The 26,189-nt window shown below is 34.0% G+C and overlaps 1 long non-coding RNA gene across 1 annotated transcript in view; it reads left to right on the top strand.

The window, feature by feature from the left end:
- Positions 1-26,189, top strand: part of LOC136831707 (uncharacterized) — a 246,272-nt gene that overhangs the window by 81,943 nt on the left and 138,140 nt on the right. Inside the window, exon 2 of the long non-coding RNA XR_010850954.1 lies at positions 12,666-12,736. This is a non-coding gene — a long non-coding RNA (uncharacterized lncRNA). The remainder of the gene's footprint in view (positions 1-12,665; positions 12,737-26,189) is intronic.

The following is a 26,189-nucleotide window of genomic DNA, read 5'->3' as shown; positions in this document are numbered from 1 at the left end:
TTAAACTTTGACGGCTTACGCTTAGGACAACGGAGTCCTTGTTTCTTGTTTAAGGGAAGCTTTAAAAGACCTGTTCATGCTTTCACACCAACTGTTTGATTCTGCGTTTTATGAATTTCCGGGTCTTTGATAAAATTGGCTTCTGTATGTCATAACAGAAAACGTTTATCAATAATATATATATATATATATATATATATATATATATATATATATATATATATATATATATATATATATATATATATATATATATATGTATATGTGTGTGTATGTAAGAATTTACTATTCATTTCGTCTTATGATATATATAGGTCAATTAGGGTCATATCTCTTACTGCATCTGTTTTAGAACAGCATCCTATCATCATACATCTTAAGATTCTCTACACGATGGTCGGCGTTGGGATAGAAATTCTTACTCCATCTGTTTTAAGAACACAATAATCTTAGGTCCTAAGTTGGTAGCGATAACTGACGTTGGTTCTTAGCCACGTAAAATAAGTCTAATCCTTCGGCCAGCCCTCAGGAAGCTGTTAATCAGCTCACTGGTATTAAAACTAAGATACAAAACTTACTTTATTCTAATTTAACGAAAGTATTTCAGCAAAAGCTACGGTCATGAAATGGAGTGATTCACACTCCATGTAAATGGAAATCATAACTAGAGGAAATTCGAATTAATGATTCTAGACCAACCAATACTAGTGACTAATAACCTGGTCATCAAATAAAATAAACAGGTCATAATTATTCTAGACCAAAATAAATGCCTTAGAGTATGTAAAAGAACACTATTTGCAAAATACTCGTCCTCACAGGACGAACCCAGCATGCCTGTTAAAAGGAACATAACATATATTAAAACCTGAAATGGTGTTGAAAGAAATCAGTATTCAAAAAGGAAACATGCACAATGGAGAACAGAATGGGAAAATGTATAATGGAGAAACAGAGGAGTTTCACTGCGACACAAACTGGGTATTTCCACATAATGTCTGGGAAAGATATAAATGTTAATGAGTTATCTTACTCACTTCTATGGCTTCAAGTAACATATCTTCACAGTGGTGGTTCTTATCCATTAACACTGCACAAAGAGCAAATCATACCCAGCCATAAATCGAAGTCCATAGCTATTGTATGTTCCTCTCTTAATATACCATTAGAGAGTGCACACATATACCCACTCACTTAATAACTCCTCCCTGGAAACGTGACAACACGGTTCAATGTTCATGTTCGAAGAATCACAACGCTTCCACCCATCTGCCACACTGTCTCCATGCACATAGGCCATGATCAGAAAGCACAAATGAATGGCATCAGATACCCACTGTATCTAACTGTGGAAACTTCCAATGTCAACATAAATGCACCTGCAAAGGATATGCTTTTGACAGGCCAGCACATAGTTTGTCACAGACTTTATATATATATATATATATATATATATATATATATATATATATATATATATATATATATATATATATATATATATATATATATACATACATACATACACACACACACATATATATGTATACACAACACACACACACACACACACATATATATATGTATATGTATATATATATACACATATATATATATATATATATATATATATATATATATATATATATATATATATAAAACCAAGTATAGGATGCAAAGCTCATAGCAGGCCATTAGTTTATTTTGCCAACACAGAGCACCGGAAGTGATATGCGGAAGACAAGTCTCCTGCGAGGGAAGGAACGAAAGCTTATTAAATAAAATTTTCAGTATTGTTACCATGATTGTAATTGTTCCTTTCCATAAACGTCGTTAATAATGCATAAGTAATCTAAAGTGAAGCTATGTTCCATGAAGGGAAATGAAAGCCACTGGAACTACCCTACGTATAGTCCTGTTCTGATTCCTCTGTGCTCTAATGATGATTTGAAAGTCTGCGTCATATTCCTTAAACCACTCATAATAAGCAATGTGCTGAAATAATGATTTCCTGTTGCGGATGCGGAGATACGGTGATTTTTTGAAGGACCTCCCATTTTCCCCGGTTTAGCACTTATGAAAGTGTTTGCCATATACGTCGGTGTCTTCTTTAGTATCTATTGCATTATTCTTGACAGACTTCTTTCTTCAACACGCTGTTATATTAGAGTGTAATATTAGATCCATAAGTTTGTTTGTTTAGTTTGCAAAGCAATTACTGGAGGCCGTTTTTTTCCCATTAAATAGTAGTGAAAATTTAAACCTTGAAGCACCATTTATTCCTGTCCGCAAAGGAGTTTGGACGCTTCCGGGTTAATCACAGCCTTATGCAGTACAGTATATATGGTAGCAAAGCTTTTGTTTTTCTTTAGTAAAGTAAATGGAGTCAACACAAGACTACCAACAGATGGTTTCAAGTTGTCTGAGCCAAGATCCATTTCAAAGGTCGGCTTGAGAGCCTTCAGATACGTAGCCCCTAGTCTGTACAGTTAGCTCCCACTTGATATTAGGAGGACTAAAATAGCAAGTCTTTCAAGAAAAAATGAGACTTATTTTCTGAGTGTTATGACAGTGTTGATTTGACGACTAATAAGAGTACCCAGTGTCTTCTTAGCGTGTCTCTGCTAACGTATGATTTTGTCAAATGACTCTGCGGGTCCCAAAGGACTTCGGTAGAATGGGACCAAATAAGTAAGAAAGAATAAAGAACGACGTAAGAGGTGCAGTAAAATGCTTTGATCGAAAAGAAACATTAAAGTTTTCATAAATACCAAAAGACCAAAAGCTTTTCATTCTTTTTTGGCAATTGACTCCTTTTTCCCATTATTTGATATGGTGTACGGTGATGTCTAGGGAGGCCATCGTGGAGTTATGGCAATGGAAACTCTTAACAGCCTCAGGTGCTGCTAAAATTGAATTTTGTTTATTGTTGTATCTGTAGCAGTTTCAATTAAGAACTTCTAGTCTTGTGTTAGTCAACGTTTGAGGTTGAGGTTTTTCATAATTTTGCCCAGATTTGATGTGCAAAAGTTAGGATCGTATTCCGTCTCACATCTGTGATGTGTCAGGTGTTTCAGTGATTTTCCTTGATGTTTGTGCGCCGCGTCTTGCAACAATAATTAGCAAACCTGACCACCTTTACCCATTCTTTTCTAGTCACAATCTTACTTTCCATTCATGAAATACAGTTGATATTCGTCGCTGAAAATTTGAGGTGTAATATTTAATATCTGCTCAGGGTATACGGGTATATGAGTGTTTATGCGTGTTTGTTGTATAACCTGATGCCGTCATAAACAGGATCAAAGCAGGCCGTTCCGCCGGGACATTTAAACTTTGTTGGCTAGCCGCTGTAGGCCAACGGTTGACCCAATCTCAAATGGGAGTACTGCATCTTTTATCGAAATTTTCACAATTTGGTGGTCCATTGGAAATCAATATGTAAAGGAAAAAGAATAAATAATGAATATTGCACTCTCTCTCTTGTGACGAAAGCGCAAGAAATATGATTTCCTTCAGAAATTCTTGACTGGTTAGTGTTGGGAGGAATTCCAGGAGGAAATTGACAAAGAGACATTCACTGCATTTACTACATATGCAATTAGAGAAATAGCAAAATATTGTAGAGAAGAACTTAATATGCTATTCTTCCTGGAAAGTTTGACTGACAATTCGAAGCTCGGTTTAGTGAATATGTCAGCTTGCTGGTGGGAACTATAATATATCAGTTAGACAAATTTTTGAATGTGAAAACAAGATAAGGAGAATTTTGAGTATGGCTTTACCATTTTCAGGGAAAGGGTAGAACTGAAAGATCTTGAAGAGATATATTGGGGAGAAATGAATGTTTTGAAAGTGAAAGTCATTGTAAGGTTGATATTTTGACACCTCAAGATATTGAAGCATGCAAATGTTCTCCCGTGATAGTTTACCTGGCAGGTTATTGCTGCTACAGTGTCAATAAAAAAATGAAATGTAAATCTTGCCTAGACATTTTGACAAGAGGTGATATTCTGACAGTGAGTTGCAAGCTGAGAATTATGACTATGTGAAAGGGATCAGTAGAGGAGCGTTGCTTCTCCCTGACACTGCAACTGTGAATATTTTACAACTACATTGATGCTTTTCAGACTGCAGCATTCAAAAGCACAACAAGCCAACGAAGCTCGTGATGAACATGACATGATGTTCTGAGTCAAGAAGAAGGCCATTTGCAATTTGATACCTGTGAAAATGACCACATCAGAAAAAAATAGAACGGATGATTGTCTGGGCTTCTCACAAATTCTCTCCTGAATAACTTTTTGCCGAAAGAAAATGACTCTATCCAAGTCAGAAAGTCTGATGGTGGCTCAGGTAAGAACAGGAAACTTTCAACTTTATTAACAATGTATAAATATGCACTGCAGACTAGGCCTACTGGGGAACTGTATAAAAATTAAAAACGCACCATGCTATCTACCTCTTGGGTGGTTTTGAAACGTTAGCCATAAATAAAAAAACTGCTTTTTTCAGTTTCTATCTCCCTCCTCTATACAGGTGCAACATACCAATATAATATTTAATATCTATATCAGAGTATAATTTGTGTACAGGAGGAAATAATTTGGAAGAAAATACATAGTCTTGGATGCGTGGTAAGGTTTGTTGTAATACAACGGTGAGTGGACAGCGTGAACAGGCCTTGTACTCTCGGATGACAGGATGCGAAGAAAAGTTATAGAGCAATAAACAAAACACAATGGGAAAAAAGCACGTTAAAAGAAGAAGAAGAAGAGGAAGGAAAACACGCACACAGAAAATAACATTTTTAAACTGCGTTCTTTACCCGCAAAAATTAGAAAGAGTATTGAGTATAGCACAAGCACATAATTACTAGCGTTTTATGAACTTTGGCTGCATCAGAGTGAAAAGACATAAAGAGGGACCGTTCCATTACGATGACCTTACACCAAATTGCATCGGTTATTGCTTTTGTAAGTCGAGCAAAGGAATTTCGCAAGAGGGGTTCTGTCTCTCATTATACATTCCCCTGATGACAAAACAGAACGAGAAGCAAAAGATTTTATTCTCGATTAGCAGACGATTTTATACGCGATCTCAAATGAAAGGGATCCGCCATCGTTGGAAACATCAGGATGTTTTTGATGTGATGCGGCCGCGTGAACCGAGTCTCAAAACAATTCTTTTCATAACGGGAGGTGAAACATGTTCGACTATTAGCGAAGCAATGACGGTGCATTGGACGTGGATTATAATTGCAACTGGGAGTAAGAGCATTGAATTAAATCTCTCCGTTGCCAGTAATGGGGATAGCGAATCTAGACAATTATTAACAGAAATACCTGGATTTGTTGCAAATGAAATTAAATAAATAGGATTAATAAAAAGACATCCCTAATGCGAATATGCAAAGGAAATGCGTTGCTTAAGTTGGATAAGTAAAAGATAATAGAACGGTCGCTCTTGTTAAAACTAGGCGGAATAAATCCCTTTGATAATTATCAATGGATTTACGGATTTGGTTTTTTAATTAAATAGCGGAACTGTGTATACAAAGATGAGTTGCATATACAAACTTTGTCCTCCTTTCAATTTGGTTGAAGGTCCTTTTGATATTTTGGTATTCGCATTTCAGACGTATTATTTAATTCGCGGTTTTTGGATACGCAAGTAGGGGTAAGAGGTAACAGGTTTACTCTTCTTCATAATGTAAATTCAAGTCTTTGTGTCTAGTATTCCCATTCTTTTATTCGATAGGCAACAGTGAGTGAAAAATATGCAATGGGGGCTTTGAAACATAGTATGAAAAACAAAACAAACGAGTATTAAACGAGAGAAAGGAGGTGGAAATGTAAAAACAGAAAGAAATAGCAAGATGCAAAGAAAAGACATTGTGATAATAGAGACAGTGCCGAAAGATAACCATAAGTAATGTGTTGCGTGCTTCAGTTTTTATAGCTTTCAACCTTTATATGTTCAGCAACGTCTTCAACTTATTATGATAGCATTGTTTTGTTTTCTTTATGTATATTGTTGTTTCAAGGAAACATTTTGAAGGGTTACAAATTTACTTTAAAACATAGTTATTGAATACTTGTAATGTACTACATAGATTATTAACTAAATCCGTACAGGCAGAATGAATGCATTGAATTACTTCTATTCAGTTATCAGATGTTAACGTAATGTATTCAAATGTATGTTAAAAATTTATCAATTCAATATTTGTTATAACTCCCAGTAATAAAAAACGCGTTGTTTGTGTTTGCCTTGAGTGGTTAAGAAAAAAGCCACTGTAGAAACAAAGTTGAAGTTATTAGATATAATAACAAGAGCTTTCGACTTTCACTAAGGTCCTCTTCAGCAGTTCTGCTTTTGTATTCATTTGCTTAAACTTTGTGCTTCTACAGCAGCTTTTTTCTTAACCATTTGTTATAACTAATGACATCACTTTATTATACAGGTATTTTGACTAAATTTATGAACTTTGGATTAGTTTTGTTACTTTTGATTGTTGCCAAGATGTATTTTTTTATAAAGATAGACGATAATTTCAACATTAGCAAGCCAGAACACTAAGTCAAATAGATTTAACTCAAAACTTAAAAGGAATGATGTTATTTATCTTGAATAACAGCATATTCTATGGTTTGTTTAAATATGTAGAATAATATAATAATAATAATAATAATAATAATAATAATAATAATAATAATAATAATAATAATAATAAACGTAAGAACTGTATATTGCCATGAGTATCAGAATAAAGGGATAAGGATGATGGAGCCATGAAAATTAATGAAAAGATTGATTTAACTGTCGACAAATAAAGAAAGCAATAACACAATTAAGAAAGAAGTAAAAAAATCTAAGTGAGGATTATAGGGGAATGGGACTCAAAAAAAAGAGATAAATTCTGAAATTTCCACTAAGTAATACTTTTTTCCTTTTTCTAAAATAATGAGTTATCTCCTTTATTGCCTTCATTAACTCGAGACGTTCATAAATCTCCTTCGCCTCGTCCCGTCTATCATATCAGGATTGTATTTCAGCGCCTCCCCTTCCTCGTCTCCCTTCCTGAAGAAAAAACGTGAATTCTCATTTATTAAAAATTCACGCTTTGTCACCGTTTCCTTTCTCATGTTGATAGCGTTGGGTATGTATAAGTTTGGATGAAAGCGAACGAATGTATTCTGTGATGAAATAGTTCTTCACTGGATGGGTCGATATCGTACTCGCCTAGCACTCTCCTAGGCCCGCGTTCGATTCTCCGGCCGGCCAATGAAGAATTAGAGGAATTTATTTCTGATGATAGAAATTCATTTCTCGGTATAATGTGGTTCGGATTCCACAATAAGCTGTAGGTTCCGTTGCTAGGTAGCCAACTGGTTCTTAGCCACGTAAAATAAGTCTAATCCTTCGGGCCAGCCCTCCCTAGGAGAGCTGTTAATGGTCTGGTTAAACTAAGATATACTTAACTTTTTTTTTCTGTAGTGAAATAAAAGCAAGCTGAGGACGGTGCTGAGGAAGGCATTGTTTCTTGTACTCTTCTGTCAAGCTGAAAGAGAAAATCGCTCCTTTCCTGTGGCAGCGTTAAAAGAATTACACGGTCGTTACACCCAGAACATACAGTGTTGTGGATATCAGTCAGTTCTGGGATTCGTCTGTTCTCCTTAGCTTATTGTCTCTCGACTGTCCAACTCTGAAATTCCCTTCCTGCTTTCCTTATTTCTAGATTCCTATAATCATCCCTCGTTTCACAAGGCGGGCCTGCTTCTTTTTTGGAGTCTTGTCTCCACTCCTTTTCTTTCGTTTTGTTTGTTTGCTTGTTTACGTTGAATGTAGCATACGTGAGTACATCGAGTATATTGGCTCAATGACTCAAGCTATTATGATTATATATATTTTGTGTGTGCTCGCGCGCGCTTATGTATGTAGATCCACCCCCGAGTAAAAGTATACGACCCACCGCAGTGCTCAGTTATTTGCTGATAACACGCCGTAGCTCAGACATTAATGGGCTGAGATAAGGGCACTGTGCATAGAGTTTCATGAACTGTTATCAAGACCGCTTCATGCTCATCTTATGAAAACTTAGGTCAGCATCCCTTGATAGTCTCCAGTGCTCCCGAGAGTGCTGTAGTGCCAGGATGACCTTAGATTAAAGTTATCAAACCCACAGCGAAAGTTTCGTTGGTTTTTCTTAGGGATTAAAAACGTTTTTGAAATATTACCCCCAACAAAAGTAAGATAAAGCTTAAAACATCTGCTCTTACGAAGATATATGGTGTTAATTATAGCTGCTGATTCTTACCCACCTCGAGAAACAGGGACTTAGTAAGTGAAGACTGGACCATTCAGTTTTAGTCTTACAATCTATATGCACAGTATATATATATATATATATATATATATATATATATATATATATATATATATATATATATATATATATATATATATATATATATATATATATATATATATATATATATATATATATATATATATATATATATATATATATATATATATATATATATTGTCAGTATGTTGCTCATTTTGATTTTATTACTTTAGTATTATATTATTTTGTAATTTTAATAAGCCGCTTAGGCAGTAATTTGTAACTTCCCATGTCTCCTCATCATTCGGTTGCTAGCTCGTTTATCTTTTGTATTAACAATTGTTTTTGTTTTGACATGGTTGGTGGGTGCTTGGTCTCTCCCCGTGAAGAGAGGTGCTCGAAAGCTCTTTTGTGGAGGGCAGACAGTCTGTTTTTCTGATCCTTCATCTCAAGGCGTGTGGATTATTTGCCGTTTCTTTGTTCCACTGTTATTGATTGGCAGCACCTGCCCTAGCAGAATCCTGGAAGCCTCATCGATTTTGCTGTCCTTCGCTACACGTGGAGGATTAGCTTTTCTTCCATCATTGCCCTTGGCTTAGTTAAGCTGCTTAGGGGACCTCTCTGATTTTTGGTAAGATAACCGTATACCTGTTGAGGTCATCAGCTTGACAATATCACGGCTCTTGTGGTCATCCCTGCACAACTGTCGTTTGGGCCCCTTTATCCCTACAGCCAGTCCGAAAACCTAATCCCCGATGAGAGTCGATTCTGACCCTCAGTAACAGATACAAAGATCGATTAAACCCGCTTTAACCTCTAACGTGGTATGTAAGTATACTTGCCCTAAGTGTAACTCTGGGACATATGTCGGATCCACAAGGAGGTTACTGAGGGCCAGAATAGACTCTCATCGGGGATTAAGTTTTTGGACTGGCTGTAGGCTCTCCAATCCCGAACATTCAAGCATAAGAAATCATTCGAAAAATTGTAAAACATATATTGATAGAAATGATTTCTGTATCATAAGCCAAACAACCAATGCATGCGAACTGCCTATCCTGGAATCACTATTTATTAATCCACTAGTTCCCCAGTTAAATACCCAGACCTCTTCCACTCAGCTGTACCTGAGTTAACTTTTTATTTATGCATTCTGTCTTCTGCCTTCTTGGTATAAGGTTGGTTAACGGTCTTTGACTTTGCTTTTATGTCTTTTTTTTTTCTTGTATTCTGACTGTGCTGTATTTTATGAATTTTATTGATTTTTAGAGCAATTTTTAAAGTAGTTTTATTCATTATTTAACAGATTCCCTGATGATGTAATAAGTTATTTATTACGAAACGTTGGAAATCAAGAATTATGCCGATATTAGTACGTTTTCATGATCCACCTTCTGCACTGATGTATATCTATTCGTCTATAAATATATTCTTATACATCATATATATATATATATATATATATATATATATATATATATATATATATATATATATATATATATATATATATACATACAATCATGAAGCTACAAATGTCGCTTAATATCGAAATTCACGCTACCTCGGTATATCTCCGTTGAGAATTGTGAAGGGGAATTTATATAAGTGATAAATGAATTGGAATCGTGGGGACACGAACCCACGATTCCAATTCATTTATCACTTATATAAATTCCTTCGGCGACAATTCTATAAATATATTTTTATACATCATATATTATATATAAATATAAAATTTATATATAATATATATATATATATATATATATATATATATATATATATATATATATATATATATATATATATATATATAATATTAGTATGGTCGCTATTTCAAGATTGTAAAATGATACGACCTTTTGCACTTCGACTTTTGACCAACACCCAATTTTCTGTTACTGGCTCACCCTCTCACCCTCTTTTTTTTCCCCGAGTTTCTTTCGTATCCCTTTTCTTTTCATCTTTTTTTCTCTTACCACGACGCTGAATCCTATTTCTTATCGAAGAATTGTCTCTGTAGAAACGAGAATGGGAAAAATAAGGATTCAGAGACTCTGATGAAATAACCATTAATAAAAAATATTATTTAGAGATGTCTATTGAAACCTTGTGGTTCCTTTGTTGATGATTTTGTTGTTTTGCTTTTTCTTAACACTTGCGCGACTAATGAAATTAGTACTTGGTGATGAGAGCGATAGCACTAGCTGACAACAGAAAAAAAAAGTACGCAGGTCTAGATTATGGTACTTATAGAAATATAGCTACAAGAAAGACACAATAGACAATAATGCAAAGCTGATGAAGATCAAATGAACAGAGAGGCCCTCCAATTTACCGTTCTCAACATTATTTGTTAGTTATTCTAAAGACACACACACACACACACACACACACACATATATATATATATATATATATATATATATATATATATATATATATATATATATATATATATATATATATATATATATATATATAATGTATATATATGTGTGTATATAAATAAGTATATATGTGTGTGTGAGAGAGAGAGACAGAGAGAGAAGAATAAGAATCAAATTAAGGATTGTTGCAAAATAGTTACTGGAATTTAATCTAGAGGAAGATGTTAATGCTAATGAAATTTGACAATGAATTGATCGCAAGTCACGCCTATTCTGTATGCAGCATCATTATGTCAACAGTGAACGGGTCGAAAGTTTAATAATTCTAAGAGCTTAAGGATTCTTAATTTGAAATGTACCTCCCATGACATCAGTGTGGGATGAAGTAGTGTAGCGAAGTTTATCACTTATTTCTTGTCAGGGTTCCACGCTCTTATATTTGGAACTTTTAGTGAGGGGATGGGGCGCCTGGTCTAGGGGAGCCGGAAGGTCAAGGGTTCCTCATGGAATAGACATTGAGGAACTACAGTAGTTCCGTTCTCGAGAAAAGTTAGTGGAGAAAATGATGGCCACATTTGAAACATACTAATGCTGTCTCTCCAACTGCAGTTTTGAAGACTGCAATAACCTTGGTCCTTAGATCCTTAGCTGGCCCATAGGGGTCAACTCGAGTCTCCTGATCTCTAACGAATGTCGAAAGTTGGAGTGATGACCTCGAAAGTACGATCTGCACGTCGCAGTTTCACATTTCATTTCAGAGAACTCATGTCACGGTCGTAAATAACCAGTTTACTTCAGACTGAAGATGCCAAATGGTAGTTTCGTGACTGGCCTATAGGAAACACCAAGTTTTTTATTGGTAAAGTTAATCTTTATTGTGTTTAACGTAGGGTTGAGTCATGGCTGGCTTCTGTTTTTGTATTCCATAAACCATGAAGGGTGAAACATAAACTGGACTTTGCTTTACAAGTTCTTCTTAGATAGGAAATGTTACCAATCTGAAATTATTTGATTTTAAGAAAACTTGTAGAGAAGATAAATATCTAGATTTTGTAATTGAAGAACTTTTCTTAGCCAGAGATTTTTTACCAACCCAATGAAAATTTTCCCGAAGATTCACTGCATTTTCGTTTCTAGGTTTTTTATTTTGGCGTTTCCTCTTTCACCAAAACTGAAATAATGAATCTCTGCAGAGGATGATTTAGAAGTGTTTTAACACTGCTGATACTAGAGTGATAAAATCTCAGTAATCAATGTTACTATATTGTGTGATACGTAAGTAGCATCACTCTCTTTAATTCGTCGATAACTGAACTATTTATGAAAGAAAAAGGAATAATTATGTTACTTAAACATTACAACTCAAGAGAATCCCTTAACAAAAACAGTTATCAGAAAAATATGGAAGAAAGATGAATCACATCTTAGAGTAGAATCCGATAAAGTAAAAATAATGCTATAGAATCAAACACGAATGTATAAATGTCTCTTACCATTCAAAGCATTTTAACCTCACCACTTGAACTTCTTTAACCGTCATCTTATTGAACCATAATCATTTTTCAATTATTCTCGACTCGGTAAAATCCTACTCAAGCAGAGCTTCTTCCCCAGATTACCTTCAAGAAGCAGAGCTTTATTGCAGTTTCGAGGCAGTAAGTCTGTCACCGGTAATGAGTCAGTTGAGTGACTTAATCAAAACCAGTTATTACCATTAGTTTAGGAGGCTCATTTGAGAGCACTGACTCATATTCGTGCAAGCAGCCCATCAGTAATGAAGAAGTCAGATTTTACTAACCACTGTTGCTGCTGACAGTAATATTGATGGTGATTGTAAAAATAGTATTACGTTTTAATAATGATTATTATTTCAAGCAGTGTTATTTTTTCTTTTCTTAATATTTCCTCTTTCTCTTTAGGCTTGATCATATGGGACAAATACAACTAGAAGTATTGGACGTCGTCAGAAGAGAACTTCGTAAGACACCAAGTAGGTAAAGTTTCGATATCTATAGTTGTTAAATATATTTCTTACGTTTTTTTCAGAAATACTCTTTATAGATGAAGCCTAATTAGGTGAAAAAACTTGTCTTTTCAGGACTACTCCTCGTAAAGAAATATAACTGTTGAGTACCAATCATAGACATGATAGAGAAGTGAATATCAAACTTTTTGAAACATGGGTGAACTTAAAGGCCATCTTATAAAATATATATATATATATATATATATATATATATATATATATATATATATATATATATATATATATATATATATATATATATATATATATATATATATAAATGGATGTATCTATGTGTGTGTATTCCACATACACTCTGAAATGCATAGAGCAATTTCAACCAAACTTGGTATACATATGATTTACCATCTGGGTAAGAACACTGTGGTGGTTAGACATCACTGACACCAAAGGGGGTTGTGGGAAGGGGTACAAAGGGGGTGAAATGCAAAAATAATCCAAAACGACAGATATTAGGGTCCAATCCATAGTTTTGTAGTCGCTGAGGTGAATAGTGACACTCCCGATGCCCTTCAGATCCAATTCAGCCCCAATAGGGACGGAGGTGAGAAGGGGGTGACATAAAAATAACCAAAAACGACAGATATTATTGTCTAATCCATAGTTTTCGAGGTCGCTAAGATGAATACTGACACTCCCGAGGCCCTTTAAGCCCAAATATATAAAGACAAAATCCACGCAGGAAAGAGGAACAATGGAGTGCTGCAATATTTACGATATTTATACTCCTTTAAAGTGGTATAGATATGTTGACGATATTTTAGCTGTTTTGCCTGCTGGTATTGATGGAGTTACCATCCATTAAGTTTACTTTAGAATTAGAAAAAGACAATTTCCTCCCTTTCTTAGATGTTTTAATACACAGAGAACCATTTCAATGCAAATTCAGTATTTATATGAAGCCAGTCAACAACTTAACTTATGTCCATTTTTATTCAGACTATCACCTTAATATCAAAATATCAATTTTTTCTTCCATGTTTTTATGAGCTTTGTGCATTGTCAGTCCCCAGTATTTGGATCAAGAAATCGAATACATAAGAAAAATAGGGACAGATTTATGTTATCCTTCACATATACTAGATATTTGTTATAATAAAGCCCACAAAAAATTTTAAAGTGAAAGTAACATGGAGAAAGAATTCTTTACCCTAAGAACATTCTTAGCTTGCCTTATTTTAGTGATTTTGAAAACATAAAATCATTGTTAAATCTTTTAATGGAAACCTTGTTTTTTCCTTTAATAACACACCAAAAGCAATGTTAGTAAAAAATAGCCATAAAGAAAACAACATTCCATGTTTGGACTGCCCCTCTTTTTATATTGGCCAATCTAGCAAAGGTTTAGATGGACGTATTAAGCAACATAAGTATTCAGTCAAAACTGGGTAAACATCCGATGCTCTATTCATTCATTTAAGTGAAAACCCTCACAGGATAATTTGGACTGAAAGTTCAATGATTGCCAGGTTGAAAGATTTCTCTTCAAGAAATCTTTTGGAATCTGCTATTATACAGCTTGCTTCCAGCTGTAATTTTAACCTTAGCCCTGGCATGTTTTATTTGGAACCCTGTACTAGAAAAATGTTCAAGAACGACCTAAAAGATAAAATCAATTACTTAATTACAAATTAGTTACCTTATATATATTTTCTAGGTATTGGTATGTTTAATATTTTTTATTTGTAAAAATGTTCATCTTGCAAAAATTGTTATTGTTTACAAAAAAAAAAGAGAATTATTGAGTAGTACTTCTATAACATTTTTTGGTGGTCAGTCACCTCCTTGTATAATCTTTTAATTGACCTGTCCCTGCTTCTGAATGGTTGATCCTAATCCTTTGTAAAACCTCTTAAATATTTAACCCTGTTTTGGCAGTTCTACTAATTATTCAATTGTGCTGGATTCCAGGTACATATTTTTTTCCTTTGCAATCCCCATCTGTCATTTATATATGAGCTTTCTTTGTAAACTTATTTTTATATTTCTTTAGTCTGCTAAGTAAAGGACGACAAGTTGAAAGGCCTTGCAGCACTCCGTTGTTTCTCTTTCCTTCATGGATTTTGTTTTTGTTTATATATTCATCATGTTCCATATTTCAGTGATTCAGTTATACACACACACACACACACACACACACACACACACATATATATATATATATATATATATATATATATATATATATATATATATATATATATATATATAACATATATACATACATATCTTATGTGTCTAAACAAGCAAATGCTTGTCTTTATTTCATTTTGGGGATGTAAAAGAGAAGTTAGTTTTAGGATTCATTAGATCAAAGGGTAGCACCTGACTAGGCTGTTGTTAATAGAGGGTTTCAGCCAAGTACTAATTTCCGAATCTCGGGATATTGTTACCATAACTGCCGGAAGCTAAGCAAAGCATACTTAATGATTACGGCGAAACACGACGCTGGGAGCTTCTCATCCCTTATAGAGTCTCACGAAGGGTGTTACTAAAGGCATTATTCGACTCAAGCCCTTTGTCCCAGCTTCTTAATTCCTGGAGCAAGACAACAAAATAAAGAGGATTAAATCTGATAAGCTCCCTCCTGGTTTTACATTCGGACCGCTGCTTAGAATATATAGTTGACAATCAATTGGACTCCCGATGCGGAATTAATTTTAGCTAAAATATCCTTAATCCACGACGATATCCTGTTAAATAAGAAGTGAATTCTTCTTGGAAAGGTACTAAAGAAGAAGAGGTGGGGATGTGCTATAGATATATATGTTATTTTGCAGTGTAGCATTTTAAGCATTACACCGAGTTATTTGAAAAGCTTTCTGCACAGCGTCCATAAGGGAGAAAGTCTCGTATACTTTTCCATGGGTCATTTAACTTGGGATACACGTGTTTTGCTAATGGAGCCAATCCCTGGTGTGTATTACACAACAAGTTTCTTTTGCAAATATTTAGTATGCTCCGAGTACGCTCGTCGGCAAATAGGTTAAGCTAATATCACTTGCAGGGGCTCAGGTGTGGAAGTTTACCTCGCTTTCAGAATACTAAGTTGCTAAAGAGTAAATAACACCAATCATTTCGCTTTGCATTTTTGCCTGGCGCTTTCCACGTGCATGAATGTCGGTTTGCAGAACTTTTTTTTGATCGTGATCTTATCTTTGTTATCTTTCATAACCCTGACTGCTATTAACAAACATTAAAAAACTCCCAGGAAAACAAGAACTACTATCTTTCTTAAGTTGTGAAAGGATTTCTGGATTTTTATCCAATTAAGCTGGGTTGAAAACCTTGTTATTTAATACTGATTTTATCTCAAACAAAGTAATTAAATGCCTGTGGGTCAGGAGCTGATATGCAAGCTTTGTTTAAAAATTTAGAGATTTTCAGTGATTCTTCTGATGCTTATGAAAAGAGCATTGTTTCATAATTCTGATATTTATCAATTAACGAAGCCTTAGGGAAAGAATACATCAGTCGTAAAATATTAAAAAGGAATACTCAGCTCTCATGATTTTCTTTTAACTACTAGCAGCCCTTTTTGGCGTATTCTTAAAAAATGCTAGTACAGATCAATAATAATAATAATAATAATAATAATAATAATAATAATAATAATAATAATAATAATAATAATAATAATTTAAAAGTAACATGTAAATATTTACAAGTAAACAAGTTATACACAGGAATCTTGTGGGTTTCTCTTTCCATTAAAAGTAACATGTAAATATTTACAAGCAAACAAGTTATACACAGGAATCTTGTGGGTTTCTCTTTCCATATTCAGAAGAAAACCGAAAGAAGTTTTTGTTTGGTTAATAATAATAATAATAATAATAATAATAATAATAATAATAATAATAATAATAATAATAATAATAATAATATGTGTTCACCCGATAGGATATCTTTGATTCAGTTTTTTAAGTTTTAAATATTTCTAAAAGGCAACAAATTAAGCATCACTTTTATCATATTCATTCTCATTAATCATTTAAACACCCATTTGTTTTTATTACTACACTTCGGTTTCCCCTCTTGCGCAAATTTACACCGTCATCAAAAATCACAGGCAATAGTCTGATTTCTATTCTTATTACGATTCTTGCCTAAATAACTGGTTTAGAAAAGATACTAATGTCGTTAAAAACGAAATGGGCGGAACCTAGTCGGTGGTCAGTTCTGAGTCAACTTATGAATTTTGGGCTGTAAGCCAAGCAGTGGGGTACTTCCCTAGTCTAGTGGTACAAACCTGTCCTGCTTCACCATACAGTATAGTCTGAAGTTCAGAGCCAAGTATTGCTGGAAGCGACTGAGGCCCATATCTTGAAAAATCTATTGTTCTTCTTATGACCTAATTTGTATTAGCTACCTGATAGTTTGCTGAGTGTGGTGGTTTGCACAGGTTTAACCATCTTATCCCAACAGCTCTTTCTGAGAACCATTACGCCAAGCGCTTCCTGCAGCCACCGTCGCAAGGGGGAAAAAGGTATATGAAAATGTGTTTGTTTGAGCGTATTTGACTGTATGTCTCTAGAAATGCAAACTGCTCGTTATTTATGTCTCCTAATATCCCAGTTCCTGAGCTAAACAGTAACAAGGCGAATAAGAAACGAGAGTTGCAGCTTTCAGCATTGTTTTTCGGGGAAGTCGTTAGGCGTTCTGGATATCTATGTGGTTAATTTCCTTGGAATACGTTGTAAGAAATATTGCGCAAAGGCACAGGTGCTGTCTTACGGGTGAGCGTTAAGCCCTGTCCACACTAGCGGGCACTGCCCGACGGGCAAACACTGTTCCCATAACCCGTTCCACTAAACTTATCGACCGAGTATGGAGACAGAACGATGCGATTGTCTGGTAACACTGCTTCAGAAGTGAGAGAAAATATAAACAGCTGGAAGTGCCCGTCGGGCATGCCCGCTAGTGTGGACAGGCCATTATACAATTGCTCTCTAGCATTGTAATCAAGCTAGATGAAGTGTGTGGAGAGAGAGAGAGAGAGAGAGAGAGAGAGAGAGAGAGAGAGAGAGAGAGAGAGAGAGAGAGTAATTTTAGTTATTACACACAAAAGTTAATTTTCTCTTTTTCTCAGCATGATTCACTGGTGTGAAAAGTCTTTTAAATACAGTATTAAGTTTAATACAAACAAACTTTCATACTGAGTCCAAATATAAAATCAAATTCCAGTAAATTAAAAAGAATTATGAAATCAGTAAAAATAAAACCAGCATCTGCTTTCTACACAACATATGAGTATGCACTGTAATTTCATTGTGGGTCCTTGATTAAGATTTAATCAGCACCAATTCCCCAACAAATGATATTGTAATTTCAAAGTAATTTCTCAGTCAGATACATCTGATCACCCTCAGCCAAGCGACCAAGTCAAAATAAACACAAGGAGCAATTGTCTTAACGTGTTCACGGATTCAGTCTATCCGTATGAAAATCTTCAGGGAATGCGGACTTCTAGCAGCATGCACTGAAAAGCAGCACTGTTGAACGGTCCAATACCCAATGTGAGGAATTTTTATTTTGCTTTTGTTTTAAAAAGGGAATTTTACGCAACAAGAAAAAGGCTTGATGGAAAATCCATATCATAACCCCGTTAAAGATATTTAAACTCACAATTCCTAACGCTACAAAGATGAAGTGAGAACTAAGTCTCGTTACCAGGCTTCTACTTACATTTGCGTTTTATCTTCCTATTTGATTTTCGGTTTTCAAACCTTTGTCAGCACAAGGACTGAAGATGAATAGAATTGTTTCATAAAACATTTAGCTAGGAGTTTTTCGTGTCGTTCTGAGCACATCTTCATTTTTACAACGATATCACAGCCATGCTTCTCAAATTGTAACCAAACTGAATTAACAGTTTCCATGTTATCATGATTCAATCGGAAACTGTTAAGTTCCTCACTTTTTAAAAGAACGTATCTGGACACGATCCCAAATATTCAGTTTGTACATAAGGATATGACTGTTTGTAACAGTTCAACTTCAGGTTGCGACCTTTGCAAGAAATACTTTACTGTAATATGAGCATGTCATCTAAATTACAGACTTTTATGTACTACAGTTCATATGGCATTTGTTTCGGAGAAGTATGTTAAGGTGGTTAGCACTGTAGATTGCCTTTGTTCTTGAGTAAATATACACTGTTCACATCCTGCTGAGTAGTAAGCTCACACTGATTTCCTCATGGCTTGTGAGTTTGTTGGGAATGAGCGATTTGTTGTCGCAACTTCTTGTAGGGGATAGATGAACAGGGAATTTTGAACTCTTTCTGATGCTTAAATTTCATTAGAAGATATTAATATCTTTAGTAATAAAAAGTAAAAGCAAATTTTTTTTAAGTTTTAAAAATGTATCAATACATTCTTAATTATTTGCGAAAATATATGTTTTATACCTATCTCATAGGAATAATATCATTTTTTGAACAAAATAATAAAGGCTATGAAATATTCTTTTTGACTGCCATAGAAGGATGTTATCTCAAACACTACTCCACAGAGCAGAAGAATTCCACATAGCATCCAGTGGAGTGCTACATCAACAGTATCTTTAGTATGTTTCAATTTCAGATGGAGAAGTGTATCTGTGTCTTTATTATATCAGAGTATCTGGTTTCTTAAGTTACTAAACATATTGCGGTGTAAAGAAATACTTAAGACTGGTTTAGAAAAAATTTATACTTCGTGTGAAAAATTAAGGATCTAGAAATCGTAATAAATCTCAAATAAAAAAAATAGTATACTTGACATTAAGTATTTAAGAATTTTTATATGTCCAAAGTAAGAAAATGTGAATCACATGCTATTAAATGTGAATATTTATAAAAAGTAATAAAGGTGCATACCCTTTTGCACATTTGTAAAAATCAAATTGAATAATTCACTGACGAACACAGCAAAATGGAAGCTTTGCAGCTTAATCGCGGATGTGATTGCTAAAAGCAGTCCTCCAGTTTCATCGTCAAGCACCGAAGATAACCAGAGCTCAGTGACTCTTCAGTGGAAAGCCAGTAATGCCGAATCAATCAGACAGATTTGCAAAGCTTTGAATTTGCAATTATGCTTTCGCTTGATTCTGCGCCTCAATTACTTTTTTGCCCTTTTAGCGTGAAGCATTGTATGGACTGTTACTGATAAATGATAAACTCATCGCACCAAACACACACACACACACATACACACACACACACTCACACACACATATACTGTATGTATATATATATATATATATATATATATATATATATATATATATATATATATATATATATATATATATATATATATATATATATATATAGCTATATATATATATATATCACATATACATATATGATATATATTATATATATATATTATATATATATATTCATTTATATCATATATATATATATATATATATATATATATATATATATATATATAAAATAAATATAATATATATATATATATATTAATCAGCTCATGGTCTGGTTAAATAAGATGTACTTTAGCATGTATATATGATTTGATATATATATATCCATATTAATAAGATTCAACTTATTAAACAATAAAGAAACTTAAAAAAAAAATAAATCCCCCCAAAATATTGTCGCGTAGCTTTGTAAATCATTATAAATAGAAAATAAGTCACCGAAATTTTTTACCCTTCTGTCAAACAATTGTTCGTTGACGTAAAACATATCAAGGTAACTCGAAACTTTATTGATGCCATTCCCAGAAGCCCTCCCACTCGCACACGTGGACCAGGCGGGTGATTTTATTGATTTTATTAGAAAATTTAAACAAATCTCTGTCGAACAGCCTCAGAGTACTTCGTCCAGGCTTGGATTTAATGTGACCTAAGGTTACATAGAGCGATGTAGCGTTTTTCCTGAAAACTCTGAAACTATCCCAACTCGGCATAACCACTAATGCTATATCTTCCAGTGCCATTTTTCATAAGCATAATTTCACAGCCTCATTGGCAGTCCCATTTGCTCTTAACTAAACGGTCTTTTATATGAACGGCTGTGAAACAGGAATTCTTCACTCATAAAGCCTTAGTATATGATTTGGCTCAGATATTTGGACGTTCCAGCGTAGTTGTTCCATAAACTTAAATGGATTTTAAGATCAGTGCTCATGCTATAACCAGTAAGTTTAAAACTGTACTGAAAAAATGGCATATAGCTCTCTCTCTCTCTCTCTCTCTCTCTCTCTCTCTCTCTCTCTCTCTCTCTCTCTCTCTCTCTCTCTCTCTCTCTCTCAATATTTTGATCATAAGAGGGTAATCGAAATATTTCGTAGCCAAAATAGGAAGCATGCATTTGTAGTGTCTCACATCCATTTATCACTTAAATTGATGTCTCGGTAAAGATCTGTTTGCGTCGGTCCTATACTAAAAGGGCTAAGGATATGTTCACACGAGTAGCTAAAAAAAATTAGGTTGAAAATAATCCTCAGTATCTGACTATTTTACTCTGTTCCTAATGTGGTAACGAAAAAGTTTTCGACCAAGCAAATTATTTTCTTTGCAGAGTTTCCTCTTTTTCCCTCCCCCAAATGTGTGTGTGTGAATATATATGTGTATATATATATATATATATATATATATATATATATATATATATATATATATATATATATATATATATATATATATATATATATATATATATATATATATATCAATATTTATATATACACATTTTTGATATATATTTATTTTAATACGAAAGTTTTATATATATGTATATATATATATATATATATATATATATATATATATATATATATATATATATATATATATATATATATATATATATATATATATATATATATATATATATATATATATATATATATATATATATATATATATATATATATATATATATATATATATATATAACCTCCGCTGTAATTAGCAGTTTTATTTTCAATACCCAAAACAGTTGAGATTACAGACTTTCCGCATTTTGAATTCATCATAGTGGCTAAACTGTGTCATCCTTTCATAGTTATTAATAACTGTACTTACTTTGCTATGCGTGGTGTGCTACTCATGTTTAAATTTTATGAATATTCCAAAATAATCCAGTTTACAGGAAATATTCCTTATAGTTCAAGTGATACGATTAAAGAATGAACTACAGTTCTTAAATTGTTATGTTAATTCCAAATTAATTCAGTTCACAAAGTTTGACCTCTGTCATTTCAGTGTCACGATCAAGATAGGGTCACATTTTTTTTTATATAATTTGTGCTTATTGGGGCCAGAGAAGGATACCAAGCTCGTTTATTGTCTGTTCAGAGCTTTTGCCAGAAACTCACTGTCTACTTTGTGATCTAGTGTTCGTCATGTTTTCATGTGCATAGAAACTGGGATCCTTACTACCTGAAAGAAAAATAACAGTTTTTTTAAACATTTTTTTCTAATTAATTCATCTGTGAAATATTCCAAGACTAGGTCTAAATAATCGGAATCATTCATTACTGAAAATCAGTAACTTCACTTTTTTTTTATTTACATTTCCTGACAATGTTAATATAGAATGAGAAGGTTAAACTCGAGAAAATCGGGAAAAAAATCACTGACCGTATTTCTTTTGAATTTGAGCCGGAAAAACACACGAAGAGAGTGAAGGTCAAAAGTCTGTTGCTTCTCTTGACTTCAACTCTTCAAACAGAAATCAGTCATTTAAGCAATTTTCTTCTGCATCTTTTCGCACCAGCCACAGCAGTAAGTCACCTCAGAAGGTTGCGATAGAAAGGTCTCCAGTTTTCAATGAACTATTTTCCTTCTTCCGAAAAACTAGAAGGCTTCAGTGGTTTTCGGGGCATTCCATGGTGACCTGCCATTGATTCTCTGGAGTCTTAGCTCAAAGGACTTGAGAGTTTTCAGAAAAGTTCATCAAGTTTGGTCCTCACCAGCTCTGGACTTCTTGACTTTCAGTAATTGAGTTCTTTCATTTTTCGACGGCCCCGGGAAACGTGGCGCGATGGAAGAAAGGTAATAAAATGGCGAAACTTACGGAAAAAACGTCATATATAATTTCCAGAGCATGTAAGAAAATTATTTGAGATGCTGAAATATTCCCACTTAAAGTAATTATTGAGGTCTTTCATCTGTTGAACCCTTCCCCCCCCACCAAGTCCCCCGGGAAACGTGGCAATTAAGTAGAAAAATGGCGTCCATTATGAGTTAAAGTTTTTATTTAATCTTTAAAATATTAATTGAAACAAAATTTCCATTGTAAGTGAAAACATTTCTTAACGTATTGAAAAAACGTATTGTCACGCGCAAGAAAAACAAGTAATAAATGCGCCGAAGTCTCATCGGCGCATTAAGACTCCTATTTTTTTTTAAAATAGAGATTTTAAAACTGGATTGGTTTAATCTGAACCCTTCCTTCTTCAAAATAAAAAAAAAACGGAAAATAGGAAATATTCTGATAATCTGACATTTCACCCGAAAAAGCCATACTGTAATTGTCATCGTTTAAAATAGTTCTGCGCGATGTGAAAGAAAATCATTGCGTTTTAGTATTCTAAAAGCATAGACAGATAGATATAAAAGGAAGGGTGCACTTTTCAGTAACTTGAAAAGCACCTTCCTTTTTGGGGAAAATTTTCTTTCAGTCTAAGTCAAATCATTTCAAACTCTCCAATAAAATATTAAAACTCTCTCTCTCTCTCTCTCTCTCTCTCTCTCTCTCTCTCTCTCTCTCTTGTTTTCTCTTTACAGAGCTGGTAAGGTACACACGTGTTAACCTTCCCAGGCGCAATTAAAGGAAACCTTACTCAAGGACACTTATAAAGACTTAACCCAAGCACACTTACACACTTGGCAGTCATATAGACCGTTTCATGGATGAAAGAAAGAGTTTATTCTTACATCGCAGGAACGAGAGGAGAGAAAAAAAAAACAGAAAAAGAGGGAAGAAAAATAAAAAAGAATGTATAAACTAGGCAGTCTGCGACTCCAAAGCGCTTGTATTTGTTCAAGAGTCGGTGTCAAAATCCTCCTCCAGTGAAGTGGAAGAAACGGAATTCTGTTGGAAAAAACGGTTTATTTTTTCTCATTTTTTATCTTATTCCCTTTTTGTTTGTTGTACATTTCTTGGGGAATGTATATTTTACTTTTTTTATTGTTCTGGTTCTCTTTTATATTGATATTCAACTGGTGTTAAGCAGTTCCTTAAGTAGTATAAAACTAGCAAAATGAATTTTTTCCACCTTATTTTCTTAAAAAAAAAAGTGTTACGATTACAAAGAAAAATGAATAACTGAAACAAGTATAATTGTTCTGAAGCCCATAAAAAACATGAATGGAAAAGGCATCAGATCATACATTTATGATTCAGTTGCTTTCCTTATCATAAAAACGAAAACATAGGAACCAAGGAATGCAGTAATAATAACTTTTACTTACATGGTATCGAAACTGAAACAGGAAGTTGTGCAAACTTCTTGTATTGCCCATTTGAATATCCAGTTATTTTCCAACTGGGATCAAAATCTGGGAAAGCTTTTGAATAACAAACACCAATAGTAATTTTTATAGATTATTCCTGTATAAGAAAATAAGATGCAATATACTGATGAGGGTCTCATTCAGTTTATTTACGTTGAAGCAAAAATTATATAATCTTACATTAATCAGATCAAGCACGATTGTTGATACAAAAGCACATAATTCAAGGAACGGACATCTTCAAATAAACAAAAAATATTTATAGTACAGTATTACAAGATATACCTGACCAAAAAAGCTTTTATACACGCAGGGTTCGTAATTTTACTTGAGTAGGAATTAGAGTAGTAATCTTTTGTAGATGATGCTATCGCAAGTTCAATCGTTTGCAGAATACTGCCGTTTGTTAAGATAACAGCTCCAATGTAATGACATGTGAAGTGAGCTACTGAATCCAACCTTTGATAGACGTCATTGTGTTTGTTTTTCGCCGTGCTGTCTCGTCATCTCTTCGTATAAAAATCAGGGTCTTGAGTCAGTCCTTCTCTTCAATGGCCGCATGAGCAAAGATCCATTATTTAACCTCCCGTCCAGGGTCTTATTTCTAGAATGAACTTTGCCTTCAGTCCCTTCTCTTTAATGGCATTTCTGTAATTTATTTGACTCAAGAAAACGCAGTAGAACGGTTTATATATTAATTTTTTTATTAACAAGAAACTCAATTTTTCATTATAATATTATTTAAAGCAAAGTGGTTTCCGGTCTAATGCGCTAAAATTTCTTAACAAACCCCAAATTCTGTCTTGCTCTTTTATATAATCATGGCTTCTTAAACTGTTTTTTTTTTTTTAATTTTTAATTCTGTTTTAACATAACGATCATTCCGTTGTTAGTATTTTGGACAGTGTATAAGAAATATACCGATGATTTTTATGAACTAATATTGAACAGAACGCGAAATCACTTCTTATTGAATTTGATCAATCAAACAAACGCTTGCTTATCTTTCCATTTATGTAATAACTGCATCCGGCAGAATGACTTTTAAACCGGCGCTTTCAACACTGCTCTTTTAAGTCAAGACATGTACCTTGGATTGAGCGGCGCTCATGACCATATTTATTGTGATGCCAGGTACGCATAAGCGGTGTCCATACCATCTTTAATGTGGAAGTATAGTTTATTGAACCTGAAGATAAAAATACTGTCTACTCAGTATTCGTTCTCATCCTTTCTCACAGTCAGTGAATTGGTGTGCGGAAACTATAGTTCCTTCTGTGGTAGACTTCCCGAATAACAAAAAATCAGTCGAAGATTAATGTTTCTGTTACAGACTTGGGCCACATAGCAAAGAATTTCGACTTTTCAGTACCACTGGTCACCTGGAAATTATCTTGAGTGGACATTGGTTGTCACCCAGTATGTTATTTGTTTCAGAACTGTATGTTGATAACTATTACTAGCACATGAATATCCTACGTCTGTAAATTTCCTTGGCCTCGGGCCTTGCATACTCAGATTGTTTCAGAACTGCTCGTTAGTAACGATTTATGTTAAATGCTACCACTGGTTGAGAAGACACCAGTGATGAGAGTCTCCCAATCATCGGTGTACAAGAAGACAGAAGAGGGTTCATATCGCTGTCTTTTTGCAGACCCAGACAAGAAGGCGGCAGTGAGTTCTACAATAGAACCTTCGTGTTAACCTGTGGACAGTAACCTGGAATGGCTGGTGCCACAGCCTTTCAAGGAAAAATGCATTACAACGGATAATTTTGGGACGACATGCTCACTATGAGTCATACAAAGTAATGATTTTCCGAATAACCAGCCTTTGTAACTTGATGTCATTATGATAATGAGCAACTGTAATAGCCCCAGAACAAAAGAAAAATAATATGCGATCAAGCCGGTGC

This window comes from Macrobrachium rosenbergii, chromosome 48, assembly GCF_040412425.1.
Source record: "Macrobrachium rosenbergii isolate ZJJX-2024 chromosome 48, ASM4041242v1, whole genome shotgun sequence".
Classification (NCBI taxonomy): Eukaryota; Metazoa; Arthropoda; class Malacostraca; order Decapoda; family Palaemonidae; genus Macrobrachium; species Macrobrachium rosenbergii.
This window is presented reverse-complemented; position numbering and strand designations above follow the sequence as displayed.